Raw genomic sequence first — 17,735 nt, 5'->3', positions numbered from 1 at the left:
GCAGGAGACCAATTTAGAAATATATTTTATGACTGAGGCCATTTTAAGAAAAAAATAAAAGGGTGAGTTGATACAGATTCTTAAGAAACTGACATTTTTTAAAGTAGAAAAGCAAGTTGTTATTAGAGTATTTAAACAATTTGGTGTGGCATTTCTACAGAATTTCTAACAGAGGCCAGCATTCATGATGGTGAGGAACAGATTTTTTTTAGGCATTTTACTGAATAGAGGATAAAATGCTGACTTTGCCTTTGTGGGTGCCCTGCTCAGCCCAGTTTCTCTGGGTCTCTGCCTAACTTTCCCATATAGCACAGCACTTTAAGGCACTCTTCACTGAATACAACTGCAAGTTGGTGATACATTTCCTATTGGAATTTAAAAATTAAATCACAGATGCATATCTCCTGGGGTCACATATTAAGAGAAAGGGAGACTTTAGTCCAGGCAGTATCCTATCATAAACACCGGGTTACTTAAGGTGTAGATAACACTGTGTACTAACAAGTAAAGTGTGCCATGGGGCCTTAGTTTTCTAAAGGTCAGTAGAGTTGTAAAATCCCGATTTCGCCATTTGGTCATCAACTGTTCATGTTACTCCAGCCTGGTTATTTACAACAAAAAAGGAAAAACAAAACAAAAGAGAGAAAACAGAAAGAAAAAAAAACTATGGTGTATCTTGCAAACCTTGGAAATAAGCTTACCAATGAAAATTAAATTAATATATTCCATATGCTATGAATGAGATTAATGGGCCTCCCTAAGGAACTAATAACATACCTCCATTAACAAAGTTCAAGGAAGGTTAGGAAAAGAATAGGGAGCCTGGGTGGCTCAGTTGGTTAAGCACCCCACTCTTGGTTTTGGCTCAGGTCGTGATCTCAGGATGGTGACAATGAGCCCAGCATTGGGCCTCACGCTCAGTGCAGTCTGTTTCAGATTCCGGCTGCCTGGGTGGCTCAGTTGGTTAAATGTCTGCCTTGGGCTCAGGCCATGATCTCGGGGTTCTGGGGTTGAGCCCACATCGAGCTCCCTGCCCCAGTGGGGAGTCTGCTTCTCTCTCTCTCCCTTTGCCTGCTGCTCCCCCTGCTTATGCTCTCTCTCAAATAAAAAATTGAAAGAAAGAAAGAAAGAAAGAAAAAGAAAGGGAGGAAGGAAGGAAGGAATCTCTCTCTGTTTAAAAAAAAAAAACAAAACTTTAGTAAAAGAGTAAGGATAGCAGGTGTTTTAGTCTAGAACTATCCAGAGGAGAGAGGTGCTTGCTGGTAGTGGCGGCAGTGCTGGTGCAAACGAGTGGAAGCAAGGGGACCTGTTAAAGGTTACTGTCACGTGCTAGCTGAGGATGGTGATTTGGATAATTCTGGAGGTGGAGATGGAGTGAAGCGGGTAGACCTGTGATTTATTTTGGTTTATAGGGGTTGAGGAGAAGGTAGTTGGAAGGTTGGCTCTCAGATTTCTGACATGATTACTGGATAGATGAGTCCTATTATCTGATAATGGGCAGTACTGAGGGAGGAAGGACAGATTTTGGGAAAAATCAGGCTGGTAACTATGGATAGGGCCCATTTGAGATGCCTGTGAGACATCCAAGAGAAATAAACCAGGGATATGAGGGTCTGAGAAAGTCTTGGTTTGGAAAATCTAGACTAAATTTGGATATCATTGGTATATAAACTGTATTTAAAGCAATAAGAGAGGGGGAGGTAAGGTAGGGAGAGTACATAGTAATAAATGGTAGGCAGGGACAAGAGCCCCCGTCCTAAGAGGAAAACTACCCTTAAAAGGAAAAAGCCCCCATGCTGTTAATCTAGACTGTATTCAGTGCCCCACCTTTAAGTCTGCTACAGGGAGGAAGGGAAGGGACTTAAGGGAATGGCCCTGGGCGTCCTAACACAGGCCTATGGGCCAGCTTGACAGCCAGTGGGATATTTAAACAAAGAGCTTGATCTGGTGACTGGTAGCTGCCTGGCATGCCTTAGGATAGTGGCAGCCACTGCCCTCTTGGCCCCTGGGCTATGAAACACCACCCTGGAAGGAACCCTCTATCCTTTCCCACGTGAACAACTACCTGATAGGTAGATGAGCACCTGAACAAAAACCTGATGGGGTGACAGACACGTGGAGGGTTAATCAGAATAAAATCAGCCCACACCCAAAAGTCCCTAAAAACACCTAGATTTAAACGCCAAATTGGCAACTCTCTCAGGTCCCGTCCCTTTTCGGGAGCTTTGTACTATTGCCCAATAAACTTTGCTTCACCATCACTCAGTAAACTTTGCTTTGCCTATCATTCTTCTTCAGGTCTACCTCTTTATTCTTTGAAGTGGCATGACCAAGAACTGTGGACAATAAAGGAAAAGAAATCCTGCAACCTATAGAATGAAAAAAGACCCACTTCAGGTCTGAACTTCCAGCATCCAACATTGAGGGACCAGGAAAAGGAAAGAGGAACCAACAAAGAATCCTGAGGGGGCGCCTGGGTGGCTCAGTGGTTGGGCCGCTGCCTTCGGCTCGGGTCATGATCTCGGGGTCCTGGGATCGAGTCCCGCATCGGGCTCTCTGCTCGGCGGGGAGCCTGCTTCCTCCTCTCTCTCTGCCTGCCTCTCTGCCTACTTGTGATTTCTCTGTCAAATAAATAAATAAAAATCTAAAAAAAAAAAAAAAAAAAAAAAAAAAAAAAAGAATCCTGAGAATGAGGGAGATCATATTGGCAAAAGCCAGTGTTTTAAGAAGGACGCAGCCAACTGTTGAATACTGACGAGAGATCAAGATAGAAACAAAAAGTGTCTAGTGAACTTAGCCAAAAGGAGGTCCTGGGTAATCATGGCAAAGAATTTTGGTATGAAGATAGAAACAGGAGCCATATTCGTTTGGAATCATTCATGTATCCATTTAGCAAATACATAGTAGGTAATCCATGACAGGCCAGGTATAAAATGTTGGAGGTACAATGAGCGAGACAGAAACAATCCCATTCAAGAAGAAGAAGTCATTAAATAGAGGACTACAGAAGTCTGACTCTAGCATAATTAAGGTAAGGGCTATGAAGAAAAAGGAAAGGATACCATGAAAGTGTGTAACAGGAAAACCCAGTCCGGCTTGAAAGCAAGGGAAGATTGCCCCCAGGAAGTGATACAAAAGCTGTAATCGAAAGGCTTAAGCAGTCGCACCAGGGAGGTGAAGAAGAGAGAGTGTGTATTCCAGCAACACAAGCATGGAGTCCTAGAGGCAAAAGAGACCAGCGTTAAAAGTTAGCAGTCTGGTGGGGCGCCACCACACTGGTGGCTCGGTGGGTTAAAGCCTCTGCCTTCCACTTGGGTCATGATCCCAATGTCCTGGGATGGGGCCCCACATTGGGCTCGCTCTCAGCAGAGAGCCTGCTTCCTCCTCTTTCTCTCTCTGCCTACTTGTGATCTTTGTCTGTCAAATAAATAAATAAAATCTAAAAAAAAAAAAAAAAGTTAGCAGTGTGTTGCAGAGCCTAGCAGCCCAGCCACTGAGCAGCCAGCTCTTGATTTTGGCTCAGGTCCTGATCTCCAGGGTAGTGTGATTGCACCTGGTGGGGCTCTGCTCACAGCTGGGAACTGCTTGAGATCCTCTCCCTCTCCGTCTGCCTTTCCCCCTGCTCACCCATGTGCTTTTGCACTCTCTCACTTTATAAAAAATAAGTAAAATAAATCTTTAGTTAGCCATGTGGTAGGGCCATGGTGAATAAGGGAACCCAATCCAGGGATGTACATAGGTTTTCCAGTGTTTCATGTTACAGAAATACAGGACTACAAGAAATGTGGCAGGAATACCTGAAGATCTATGGGAAAAGTTGGAAAATCACACTTCTCCAAGGTCAGGAGTTCCCTCTGAGGTACAAAAAGTCCATTTTTGTAGCAAGGACAGGGAGCATAGAACCTCCCAGAACTGGTATGATTCTAAGAATCAGAGAAGATAGGATTGGAAAGGGAATGCCATTAACAAGTCTTACTTGGAAGAGGCAATAGGGAGCAGCTGGCAGACTCTGTTGCAAACAGCCTGTCTATGCCATGGCTGGGAGAAGTAGGAGCTAAAAAGAACTATTTTTATTTTTATTTTTATTTTCTTTAGGAGAGAGAGAGGGAGAGAAAGGGTGGGGCAGGGGGAGGGAGAGAGAGAGAATCAGCGCGGAGCCCTGCAGGAAGCTCGATCTTAACTGAGATCATGACCTGAGCTGAAATCAAAAGTTGGGACACTTAACCACCCCATGGTTAAGTGCTAAAGGAGCTCTTATAAACAACCTGGGTTATAAAGGAAATTCCTGTTAGCCTAGAACTCTGCTTTGTCCTCTTCATGTCATGTCTACAATGTCATGTCTACAAATAACTGGTCCAGGAGTATTTCATGTTATTCATTAGTTATCAGTGAAGTGCCAGAATAGGAACTGTACAAACACGATAAAGGAAACAAAACAGGAAAAAAAGGTAGAGGAAAAGAAATAAAGAACATTCACCAGAAAAATATTGCTGGGGAGCAAATGAAAGTTGTGATAGAGAAGTTTGCCATTAAACTGAAGAGGGTATCCAATCTCCACAATGGAGGTAAGGTGGGATGGAAGGGGTGCAAAATAGGAGTGGGGGAGGGCAACATAGGTGTAGAGCCTGAGTAGAATGAGAAAGGCATCTTTACAGGGAAATGGTATTAACATGGGGTGTCATGTTAATAAAAAAATAGAAACTACAGTAAGTAACAGAGTATCCTTACTAGCATCTCCAAGGCCCTAACTCAGGGAATTAAGGTGGCCAAGGTCTAAGGAGTTTTAGATTTCCATTCATACAGCACTAAGGGGATTGAGCGGATATGCAATTGGTTCATCTCCCTTTCCTGTGAGCAAATCTGGGTGGAAATCAAAATGTCACTAGGAAGATTGCACAGTGAGCATGAAACCATGGGATGGGAGAGGGGGTGTGCTGGATGTTCACAATTGCTGATGCCACCCTGCTTCCATGGCTGGATGCCTCCACAGCTGTTAGTGGGTACTGGCTCCTCACAGCCTTAGGTCAGAGAACCGTCTCTCCAGGATGGTTCTGGAAACCAAAAACCCCTTCTGCTAGCACATATTTTTTCCCCACATTATTATTTTATTTTTGGAAAATTCTTTCAAATTACATATTGAAATTATTTTCTATTCCATTATTTTGGCTATCTTCATCAGGAAATCCATTATGCAAATATTGGATCTCTTTTGCCTATCTTCCATATCTGTCACTTTCTCTTTATTCCTTTTAAATTTGTCCCTTTCCATTTCATTTTGTTTACTTTTCTCAATTCTGTCCTCTGTGTCTTTCACTGTTTTTAGCAATGCCTGCTCTTTTGTGATACTTCCAGTTTTGCTTTCATTTTTCTGGGGGGGGATGATTTTGTTTTATTCCACCTTCCTGAGGTCTTCTGGCTCACATTTCATTTCTTCCTAATTTTTCACTATTGCTCCTTCTTTTCCTCTCTCTGTTATTTTCTTTCTTTTTTTAAAAAATTTTATTTATTTATTTGACAGACAGAGATCACAAGTAGGCAGAGAGGCAGGCAGAGAGAGAGTAAGGGAAGCAGCCTCCCAGCTGAGCAGAGAGCCCGATGTGGGGCTCAATCCCAGGACCATGGGATCATGACTTGAGCCAAAAGCAGAGGCTTTAACCCACTGAGCCACCCACATGTCCCCTTTCTCTCATATTTTAGAGATAGTCTTAAATTGCCTCCCCTTCTCCTTGCCTAATTCTAAGCCTTTCTTTTCTTCTTCTCTTTCATCATGTTTTATTATCTTTCAGAAATACGTGCCTTCATCATGAACCTTTTAAAAAAATATTTTATTTATTTATTTATGGGGGATCAGGGGGTGAGGGAGAGGGAAAAGTAGACTCAGCGCTGGCCTCAGAGCCTGAAGGTCGGGGAGAGGCTGGGATTCAGTATCACCACACTGAGAGTCAAATACTCAATCCTCAACTGATGGAGCCATCAGGTCCCCCACCTTCATCACATACTTCTATCACTTTTCCTTCATACTGCTTTTCTCCACCGTCACCCAGAATGCTTAACACTTTAACCTTGTAGATACCTCTTTTTTCATAGTTTATTTGCTGATTTGACTTTCTCCTGTTGAATGGTGCCCATTTCCTACCCATCCCAGAGTATGCTGAGTTTAACCACAGTCCCAACGTGCCAGGATGACTAGAACATACTGCATTAACAAAACCGTATTCTTTATGGAACAAAATGAGATGTTTTCCCAAAAAGTAGTTCTAATCTCTGCATGTCCCAGACCAATAGACTTGCTGACCTTTAGAAGGTAAAACTAAACTTCTCCGTTTCAGTTCACCCTTCTCACTATGTCAGCCTCTAAGGGTTGGCAAAATAAGATTGTGGGTTTTGTTCTGTTTGATCAGTATTGTTTGCATTTAATTGTCTTTATGGTCTCTAGCTTTGACAGTTAAATCAACAACATTGATTTCATTTTCAGTATGTACAGAGCACCAGGCACAAGGGAAAGTGCATGGCAGACTCCCTATTCTGAAAGAGAGTCTAGTCAGTGGGGAAGGACGTCCCTTCTCCAAGAAAACATGCATCCAGGGGCACCTGGGTGGCTCAGTTGGTTAAATGTCTGCCGGCAGCTCAGGTCATGATCCTGGGATTGAACCCCACATTGGGCTCCTTGCTCAGCGGCGAGTCTGCTTCTCCCTCTCCCTCTGCCCCTCCTCCTGCTTGTGCCTGCTTTCTCCCTCTCTCTCTCAGTCAAATAAAAAAAATATAAAAAAGAAAAGAAAAGACGTATCCATTCAAATGACTGAAATAGAAAAGTAGGATGGCCCTTCACCATTACTATAAGGGGAGAATATTAGGTGTGCTCCCCCAAGCCAGACTGTGATCGTGGCCAAGGGCATGGGCTCTGGGCTTTCGTCTTTTTAGTTGGAATTCTACTTGCCATCTGATTTTAGGCAACTATTAAAGCTTTCATACCTCTTTTCTGTAAGATAGGGATATAGTCTCCACCTCACAGGGTTGTAATGAGGATTAAATGAGGTGGTACAGATGATGTACTTAGCCCAGTAATAATAATAGCTAATGTTTCTTAATCATTTTCTTTATGCCAGTGTGGCAGGCTAAATAATGGCCCCCAAAGATATCCAGGTATTAATTCCTGGAACCTGTATATATGTGTGTTATCTTATGTGGCAAGAGGGACTTCACAGGTGTAATTAAGTTAAGGATCTTGAGATGGGGAAATTATCCTAGATGGACTTGGTGGATCCTAAATGTAACCAAAAGTGTCCTTATAAGAGGGGATCAAAGGAATATGTTAGTACAGAAGAAGGCAATGTGATGCCTAAAGCAAGACGCTACACTGCTGGCTTTCGAGATGTACGAAGGTGCCACCAAAGAACCCAGATCTCGATGCTGGAAAAAACAAGGAAACAGGACTTTTTTACTGTGCCTTGAGAGGGTGTGTGGCCTTGCAGATACCTTGATTTTGGCCCACTGAAACAGATTTCAGACTTCTGACCTCCAGAACTATAAGATAATAAATGTGTGGTAATGTTTTTTGTTGTTTTTGTTTTTTACTTTTGTGGAGATATAATTGACATAACATTGTGTAAGTTTAAAGTGTACAATGTGATGATATGATACACAGATATATTGGGAGATATTTACTGCAATAGGGTTAGTTCCATCCTTCAGCTCACATAATTACCAGTTTGTCATTGTTGTGGGGAGAATAGTAAAGCTCTATTCTCTTAGCAATTTTCAAGTACACAAATAGTATTGTTAATTGTAGTCACCATGCTGTACGTTAATTAGATCCCCAGAACATATTCATTTTATAACTGAAAGTTGTACCCTTTGACCACTATCCCCCCATCACTCCCACCGCGCAGCCTCTGGCAACCCCCATTCTACTCTGTTTCTGAGAGTTCAGTTTTTTAGATTCCACATGTAAGTGAGGTCCTACAATATTTGTCTTTCTTTCTCTTATTTCACTCAGCAGAATGCCCTTAAGCATTCTGACATGAATGATGTCACAAATGGCAGAATTTTCTTCTTTCTCATGGCTGAGTAACTTATGTTCCTTCTATTTCCAATTTATTGTTTTATCATGAAAAGATGTTAAATTTTGCCAATTTCTTTTTCTGCACCTATTGACTCAATCGTATGATTATTGTCTTTCGTTCTGTTAATGCGGTGTGTCTTATTTATTGATTGACGTGCGTTGAACCATTCTTGTATCCAGGGATAAATTCCACTTGATCATGGTATATGATCCTTTTAATGTGCTCTTGAATTCAGTTTGTTAGTATTTTGTTGAGAAATTTTGTGTCTATATATTCACTGGGGATATTGGCCTATAGTTTTCATTTCATGTAGTGTTTTTTGTTTTTTTTTTAGGATTTTTAAACCTTTTTTTATTTAAAATTTTAATTCCAGTGTAGTTAACATACAGTGTTATGTTAGTTTCAGGTGTACATTCCATATATTCCTCAGCGTTCATTGACAGAAGTACATTCTCATTTTGTGTAGTGTTCTTATCCAGCTTTAGAATCGGCATAATACAGGCCTCATAAAATGGGTTTGGGAGTGTTTCCTCTAAAAATTTTTGGCATCAATTCTTTAAATGTTGTGTAGAATTCACCAGTGAAACTATCCATTCCAAAAGGCTTTTCTTTGTGGGAAGGTTTTTGATTACTGAGTCAGTTTTCTTACTTGTTATTGGTCTACTCCAATTTTCTGTTCTTCATGATTCAGACTTAGTAAGTTGTATATTTCTAAGAATTTATCCATTTCTACTAGGTTGTCCAATTAGTTAGTACATAACTCTTAATAGCTGACCCTTATTATTCTTTGTATTTCTGTGGTATCAGCTATAATATCTCCTTTTTCATTTATAATTTTATTTATTTGAGTCTTCTCTCTTTTTCTTGGTTAATCTACTCAAAGATTTGCTGGTTTTATTTATCTTTTCAAAAAACCAGCTCATCTTTTCTACTGTTTTTCTATTCTCTATCTCATTTATTTCTGCTCTGCTTTTTGTTATCTCCTTCCTTCTTATAACTTTGGGTTTAATTTGTTCTTTTTCTAGTTCCTTGACACATGAAGTTAGGCTATTTATTTGAGATCTTTTCTTTTTCTTAATGTAGGCATTTATGGCTGTAGACTTCCCTCTTAGAATTGCTTTTGCTGCATCCTGTAAGTTTTTTGTTTGTTTGTTTGTTTGTTAAGATTTTGTTTATTTATTTAACAGATCAGAAGCAGGAAGAGCAGCAGATAGAGAGAGAGGGAGAAGCAGGTTCCCCTCTGAACAGAGCGCCCAATGTGGGGCTCGATCCCAGGACCCCGAGATCATGACCCGAGCTGAAGGCAGAGGCTTAACCCACTGAGCCATCCAGGTGCCCCATCATCCTGTAAATTTTTTTTTTAAGATATTATTTATTTATTTGACAGAGAGAGAGATCACAAGCAGGCAGAGAGGCAGGCGGAGATGCGGGAAGCAGGCTCCCTGCTGAGCAGAGAGCCCAATGCAGGGCTTGATCCCAGCACCCTGAGATCATGACGTGAGCTGAAGGCAGAGGCTTAACCCACTGAGCCACCCAGGTCCCCCATCCTGTAAGTTTTGATGCATTATGTTTCCATTTTAATTTCTTTCAATATATTTTTTTACTTCCCTTTTGACCTCATCTTTGACCCATTGGTCATGCTACCACATGAATTAGTGAACTTTCCAGTTTTCCTCCTATTAGTAATTTCTGATTTCATACTATTGTGATCAGAAAAGATACCTGGGGGGCGCCTGGGGGGCTCAGTGTTAACCCACTCAGCTTCTGCCTTCGGCTCAGGTCATGATCTCAGGGTCCTGGGATCAAGTCCTGCATCAATCTCTCTGCCCAGCAGGGAGCCGTCCCCGCCCCCCACACCGACCACCGCCTGCCTCTCTGCCTGCTTGTGATCTCTCTCTGTCAAATAAATAAAATCTTAAAAAAAAAAAAGATACTTGGCACACTTTCAATATTTATGAGTTTGCTGAGAGTCATCATGATCTATCCTGGAGAATGTTCCAGGTGTGCTTGAGGTGAATATGTATTCTGCTGCCATTGGATGGATTGTTCTCTGTATGTCTGTTAGGTCCACTTGGTCTAAAGAATAGCCAAGTCTAATGTTTCCTTACTGATTTTCTGTCTGGATCATCTATCCATTTTTGAAAGTGGGGTATTGAAGTCCCCTATTATTATTATATTGTCTATTACTCCCTTCAGATCTGAGCATTTGTTTAATATATTTAGGTGTTCCAATGTTAGGTGCATATATATTCACAACTCTTGATGAATTGGCCCTTTTAAGATTATATGATGATGTTCTTTGTCTCTTGTTACAGTTTTTGACTTAAAGTCTATTTTTTCTGATGTAAGTATAGCTACCTCTGCTGTCTTTTCATTTCTACTTGCATGAAATAACCCTTTTTCACCCTTCATTTTGAGTCTGTATGTGTTCCTAAAGCTGAAATGAATCTCTTGTAGGCAGGATGTAATTGAGTCATGTTTTTTAATCTATGTGGCCACTCTGTGCCTTTTGATTAGAACATTCAATCCATTTACATTTGAAGTAATTATTGATAAGTAAGGAATTAGTATTGCCATTTTTTTCATTGTTTTCTGGCTGTTTTGTAGTTTCTTTGTTCCTTCTTTTCTCTCTTACTGTCTTCCTTCATGAATTGATGATTTTCCATAGTGATATACTTTCGTTTCCTTCTTTTTGTCTTGTATGTATCACCTATAGGTTTTTGTTCTATGGTTACCCTAAGGCTCACTTGAAACATCTTGTAGGTATTATAGTCTATTTATTTTGAACTGCTAACATCTTCAACTGTATACCAAAAAAACTACCCTTTTATCACACCCCTACCACATTTTTGCTTCCTATTTTACATATTTTTATATTGTGTATCCATTAATAAGTTATTATAGCTATAGCTATTTTTAATACTTTTGCTCCTCAAGCTTTATATTAGTTAAGTGGTAAACACACCACTATATTACAATATTAGAGTATTCTCAATCTGACTGTATCCTTGTCTTTACCAGTATGTTATTTCTTTTCTTTTTGAAGTTTTTATTTATTTATTTGAGAGATAGTGACAGAGCTAACAAGAGAGAGCACGAGAGGTGAGGAGAGGGAGAAGCAGACTCCCTGCAATACGGGGCTCCATCCCAGGACCCCAAGATCATGACCTGAGCTGAAGGCAGACACTAAGCTGATTGAGCCACCCAGGCACTTCTGTGTTGCTTATTTTCACATGTTTGATGTTACTAGTTAGCATCTTTTTATTTCAGCTTGAGGAACTCTTTCAGCATTTCTGGTAAGGCAAATCCAGTGATGCTGAACACCCTCTGGTGGCACCAGGTCTGGCAGCCATGGTGACTTGTCAGCTCAGGCCACTGAGGGCTGTCCCATCAACTGCATGCTCCTTATCAAGTGCCCATTGCTCACCCGGCTCTTTCCTTCCTGGTAAGGGGAACCCTTTCTAGCTTGGGAGTTCCCTCTTGGTGCTAAACAGTGCTGGCAGCGGCCATGGGTTGATGTAACAAAACAAAGCTGTTCTTCCTTCCCTTTTTGTGTGGTTGTTCTCAAACTTTTTGTTTAACTGCACTGCTGAAGTTTATCAAGTGGACTCCAGAGCTCTCCAGCAATGTTTTTATTTGTGGGTAACTATCTAATTGTTGATCTTTAAGGAGAGATGGAGGGATTTCCTACTCCGCCATCCTGGTAATGTCACTCACAAATGTATGCTGTTTTAAGCTGCCAAGTTTGTGGTAATTTATTACAGCAGCCATAGTAAATGAATACAGCTGGGCATTATTCTAAAGGCTTTCTATATATTATTTCATCCAACTCTCACCTTTTCCCATCTCCTCATTAATCATAGAGAGGTGTGTTAGTAGGTTGGCCCCATCCTCAGTTGGCCCCACCACACACCCTGTCCCCATCTTAAACTTCATCCATCAGGCTTTAATCTTTTTTTTTTTTTTTTAGAGACTTTATTTATTTATTTGACAGACAGAGACCACAAGTAGGCAGAGAGGCAGGCAGAGAGAGAGGGGAAGCAGGCTTCCCACTGAGCAGAGAGCCGGATGCAGGGTTTGATCCCAGGACCGGAGATCATGACCGGAGCCAAAGGCAGAGGCTTTACCCCACTGAGCCACCCAGGCACCCATTTCTTTTTTTCCTTATTTTTATTCATTTATTTATTTTTTGCATGGTGATTTCTGATGGCAGATTTAGGGTTGCATGCTGGCTTTGCCTTGAGTAACCTCTCTGTTCCCCAGTTTCTTCATCTATAGAAAATGGAATGATATCTATTTGCAGGATTGTTAGAAAGGACTAAATGATACAAGTGAAAGTGTCCTGGACATCTCAATTGTTATGACTGGCATGCTCACAGCCCTTGCTGGGAGAGAACTTGAACAGCCAGCCACAGTTGGTCAGACCACGTGTGGGTGCCTGATACCCCAAAGTCAGCCAGATTCGCAGGCGGATCAGATACTAATGATGCAGTTCAGTGGAGAAAGTTCTGTCTAAACAGTAAGATAACCTCAGGTTGCTCTCTGGAACCTGAAATGGAAAGTAAAGAGGGAATCAGGCAATTAGGGATAAGAACTGAAGCTAAAAAGATGTTGAGAAGGAAGAGGTGGGGCCAAAAGCAAGTTGTAATTGTTAAAATTAATGAAAGGAAACCTTTGTTTAGAAAGATGTGGAGAGGCCAGCAGAAGGAGTTCTCACACCTGGCTACTTCTTGTGAATTGCAGACCCTACAGGTAGGGACAGGCCTTGCAGGTGTGTATTTCTTCACTATCCCAGCAGGAGGGAGAAAGTTTTTCCTCCTCCCCAGGCAACATCCTAGCTGGTGAGACTGTCACAACTTCAACCAATGAAAAGCCACTATACTTTGAGCTCCCAGTTTACTTCAATGGACTTTTTGTTTATAATGGCCCTTCCCAATTCCCCCTTTCCTCTGTTAAAAAACGGGTTCTTTGTTGTCTGGATTTGCCTATGGTTTGCAATAGCCTCCTTCTGGAATTGCAGTTCTCTGCTCTTCCCAAATAAACCCATTTTTGCTGGCAAAATAACGGCAGTTTTATTTTTAAGGCTAACATAATTCTTGAGTAGGGCTCAGTTGCTGAGGAAACAGAAACTATGAGTATGCAAACGTAGGGAGGTCAAGATAAAAGTGATAGGATGGATGCTAAGAAAGCCAGAAGTGGGGAACTCCCCCAATAAGCAAAGTCTCAGCCAAGTCACAAAAATGGCAGAACAGAAGAGTGAAGATCCATTCACTTCTGCCACGGAGATGCCTAGTGCCATCTTCGATCCAGAAAAGCTCCTAATCTTGGATTTCACAATTTGTCAATCTTCCTTATTGCCACATGCCATCTTAAAACGAAGTCCTATTACTTGAGTTTGTCAATGGATCCTTATTTTACACAAAAGAGTTTAATTAAAACAAAAAGAATCCAAGTGGTAATTCTGTCTCACTTTTAAATGGATCTTGAAACAGTGGGGCATAATGGAGGCAGAAGAAGATTACTGGCAAAGGAAATATCAAGAGTCGAGGCTTGGAGCTGAGAGAACATAAAGATATCAGTGGCTGGGCACAGTCTCAGAGCAATAGTCAGGGGGTTGTGATCTCTCACAAAGGGTAAGGGCAGTAGGGCTGAGAAGGATAGTTGGGAACCTAGATGCCCAACATGGGCAACTTAACTGTGTTACTAGTAGCTGGAGCTCCTTCTTCGAAGCTTTGTTATTCTCACACCTAGGGTTTTGTCTTAGTAATATGTATCATTTTTAACATCTTAAAGAGCCATCAACAATTTGTTATATATCCTCCCAGGAAAAAATTATACTAACTTGATTAATGATCAAAAACCAGATGCTACCAAATCTGTCCCTTACCTTTGCTATTTAAGAGCTGTTTGTGTCCTCAAGGAAGCTGCTTGAAAGAAACACAGAAAACAAACCAACTCCCTGTCACATCTATCCCCGTGGCCTGAGTCATAAGGAAATGCAGATGGGACAGAACCAGGTTTCCTATCTGTGACTCTGCCCAGCCCAGACTCAAGTGATGATGACGGAAGTCCTTGGGAGTTTAAATATAGGTCAGGGCCGGTAAATACCACTGAGCCTGGGTCCTGATTCAGTATCGGAATCCATTTCCTTCAGGTGTTTTCCAAATTTTCCAGGCTCTCTGAACCTGAGGAACAGCCTTTAGAACAGTGGTGTCCAGTGGAAGTATAATGCAACCCCTATATCTAATTTAAACTTGTGCAGTTTTCATGCAATAAAAGTGAAAAGACATGGGTGAAATTAATTTTAATAATATATTTTATTTAACCCAGTATATCCAGAATATTATTTTAAACATGCAAGCAATATGAAAACTAATTTTTTTGGTCCTGTCTTCACAATCTGGGGCATTTTTTTACACATACATACATCTCAGTTCAGACTGACCGCATTTTTTTTTAAGATTTTATTTATTTATTTGTTTAAGAGAGAGAGCATGTGCACATGAGTAGGGGTGGGGGTATGGGCAGAGAGGAGAGAGAATCCCAAGCAGACTCCACACTGAGCAAAGAATCCAACGTGGAACTGGATCCCACAACCCTGAGATCATGACCTAAGCTGCCTGAGCTGAAATCAAGAGTCAGATGCTTTAACTGAACCACCCCGGTGCACCCACACTAGCCACATTTTAAAGTGCTCTATACCTCCATCTGGTATAGATGGTGGCTACGTATTAGACAGCACAGGTCTAGAGGTACTTGACTTGCTTCCTTCTTCCCACTCTATCTCCCACTCCCATCAGATGCAGGGATTTGAGGGGTGGGCCAGGAGTTCAGAGGCCTTGTTGTCATGCCAATGCCGTAAGTTCACTAGGAAAAACCAAATCGCTCTTCTTCTGAACCATCCTCACCTATTCCAATATGCCTCTCCTTTCCCTTCCTGAAGTCAAGGGCTAGTGCTCTCACAGAATGTGGTCTATGTTATAGGATTCTATTTCATTTTGCTTTACACTCTGTTGTTATGTTTCAGACTCCCCAACTGGATTACAAAGGTCTTAAAGGCATTTGTCCCCACTCCTAGTCATCTCTTTTTGCAACACCTAGTCATCCACAAATGAATAGTTGTTGAATAAATGAATGACTCCTTACAGAGAGAGAAGTATGTTTACTTCTGAGAAAGTATACTGAGAAGTATGTTTACTTACTCCTTACAGAGAGAGAAGTATGTTTACAGGACTGGTAAACATGTATTATGGAAGCCTTTGTTTTATCTGACACCCCTAGGTCCATACAGCCTGTTTCCTCATCAACAGTGAAGCCAATCAGGGCACCGTCAGTCCCAGCCTAGAAACTGGGGGGAATACTTGTCTTTGTCATCCGGATCACAGGCACACAGACTCAGTTCAACAAATAGTTCCTGAACAACTCCCATGCCCCAGGCATCGTGCTGGGTACTCTGGGAGGTGCACAAATGAGTAACAAATACCCTTGCCCTCAAGTCCCTAACTAGTACAGGGCCATTGACAGGTCTACACAAATAATTATAATTTTAGGTTGAGTAACCTCAGGGCTATAAGGGGAATAAAGAGGCCAGCTAGGAGAGGAGCAAGAAGAGGGACTCTCAAAGGAGGCTTCATTCAGACCTATCCTTGAGATGATGCTTGAGGCTAGGACAGGATTTGGACAAGTGGGGATGGAAAGAGGGAAACAAACAGCTTTTAGAAATCTGACAAATGAGGAAGAAACACAATACAGAGGAGGTGTGGTGACGAGACTCCTTAGGACAAGGAAATGAGAGCGACCACAAAGATAAGAGCAGGGTGGAAGAAATCACAGCAGGGTAGGGGAGGAGCAAATCTCAGGAGAGCGGTGAGGACTCCAGACCTGGAAGGCACCCTTGTTGAAGACAATGCCGGGAACAAGGGCTCGGGGAGTGAAGCAGGGAATTCCAAAAGGAAGTGAGATGGGTTTATGTCCTACACTCCTGGTGGCAGAGGCAGGGACCAGAGGAATAAAATCCCTCTGATCAAGGAAAGTAGACTCCCCTAAATATGTTAAACAACCTCATTTGAGCAGAGTCCCAGAGTGACAGGGAAAGGATGAAAAGAGATGAGATAAGCTGGAAAGACTTTTACATAACTAACACAGGAGATGTGGGCAATATTCGGTCTAGCCAGTACCGCGTGCCCTAGAGATCACAGGAGCAGTCGGCACGCCAAGTCAGACATCAGCCTGGGAAATCAGCCCCCGGTGGGGGAATGAAAGCAGATTGGAAATAGCAGGTGACTAGGTTATAGTGTAAATTATAAGTTGGGATAGCCTTTCCCAATCACTGAAGTCGGGATTCTCGCCTGGAGGTGTGTAGGTAGTAATCTACACATACAAAGGTTGTATCTGCAGCAACGGAAAAATTCCAAGACTGGCATTTGTACACTGGAATAGGTGTACAAAAGGAAATCAGAATCTGATTTAAGAAGACTGATTTACTTTCTGTTTTATTTTTGAATTTCAGATGCATCTGTTGCCTCTAAACACTTTTATTTCCGAGAAAAGACAGACCAGACTGTGCTCCACCTTTCAGAGCATGCATACAAGGGTGCCTAAAGAACATACGTTTGTGTACTCAGTGACACACACCCAAAGCTGTAATGGAGACTAATAATTGCTAGCATACATTGAGAGTGTGGTAACTGCTAGGCCATGTGCAAAGTGCTTTTACAGGTATTATCTCATTTAGTCTTCACAATATTACCTATGACAGGGGAGCCTGGGTAGCTTGGTCAGTTAGGTATCAGACTTTTGTTTTTGCCTCATGTGGTGATCTGGGGGGTGAGGGGAGATCGTCGTGACACTGAGCCCTCTGTCAGGCTCTGCACTTAGCAGAGTCTGCTTGGGATTCTCTCTTCCTCTTCCTCTGCCCCTCCCTGCCCACTTCCCATCACAGGTAAATAAATAAATAGATCTTTTTTAAAAAAAACAATATTACCTATGACATTATGTTACTATCTTCATTTCTCAGGGAGATAGGTTACATGACTTGCTAAGATCACAATGCTAGCAACCTATGGGGCTGTAGGAAGCTTTTTATATTATAAATCCATTGTTTTTTTTAATAGTTATAGGGCTCTTCAGATTTCCTTTTTTTGTATCAGTTTTAGTAAGATATATTTCCTAAGAATTTAGACAGTTCATTTAAACCTCCAAACTTATTGGCATGAATCTGGTCAAAAAACTTTATTAAAAATAATTTAGCATCGGAGGGCTGCCTGGGTGGTTCAGTTGGTTAAGTGTCTGCTGTTGGCTCAGGTCGTGATCCCAGCTTCCTGGGATCGAGTCCCACATGGCGTCCCCTGCTCAGTGGGGAGCCTGCTTCTCCCTCTGCCTGCTGCTCCCTTTGCTTATGCTTGCTCTCTCTCTCTCACATACACACAAATAAATAAATAAAATCTTTAAAAAACAATTTAGGATCTGAGATTTATTCCTCTTTTCATTTGATATTCATTACAAATACTTCTTTTTCTTGACTAGTCTTACCAGAGATACATCCATTATATTAGTCTTTTCAAAGAAACAATCTCTTGATTTGTTGTCCCTATTATAAATTTGTTTCCTATTTCATTAATTTCTCCTCTTATCTACATTATTTCCACTATTAGGTTTTTTTGGTAAATTTCC

General features: G+C 41.5%; 1 long non-coding RNA gene across 1 annotated transcript in view; it reads left to right on the top strand.

Annotated features, from left to right (window-relative positions):
• Window positions 1-17,735, top strand: part of LOC116591010 — a 77,968-nt gene that overhangs the window by 3,862 nt on the left and 56,371 nt on the right. The window lies entirely within an intron of this gene.

This window comes from Mustela erminea, chromosome 5 (assembly GCF_009829155.1).
Source record: "Mustela erminea isolate mMusErm1 chromosome 5, mMusErm1.Pri, whole genome shotgun sequence".
NCBI classification, from domain to species: Eukaryota; Metazoa; Chordata; class Mammalia; order Carnivora; family Mustelidae; genus Mustela; species Mustela erminea.
The sequence above is the reverse complement of the archived record's forward strand: the minus strand, read 5'-3'. Positions and strand labels throughout refer to the sequence as shown.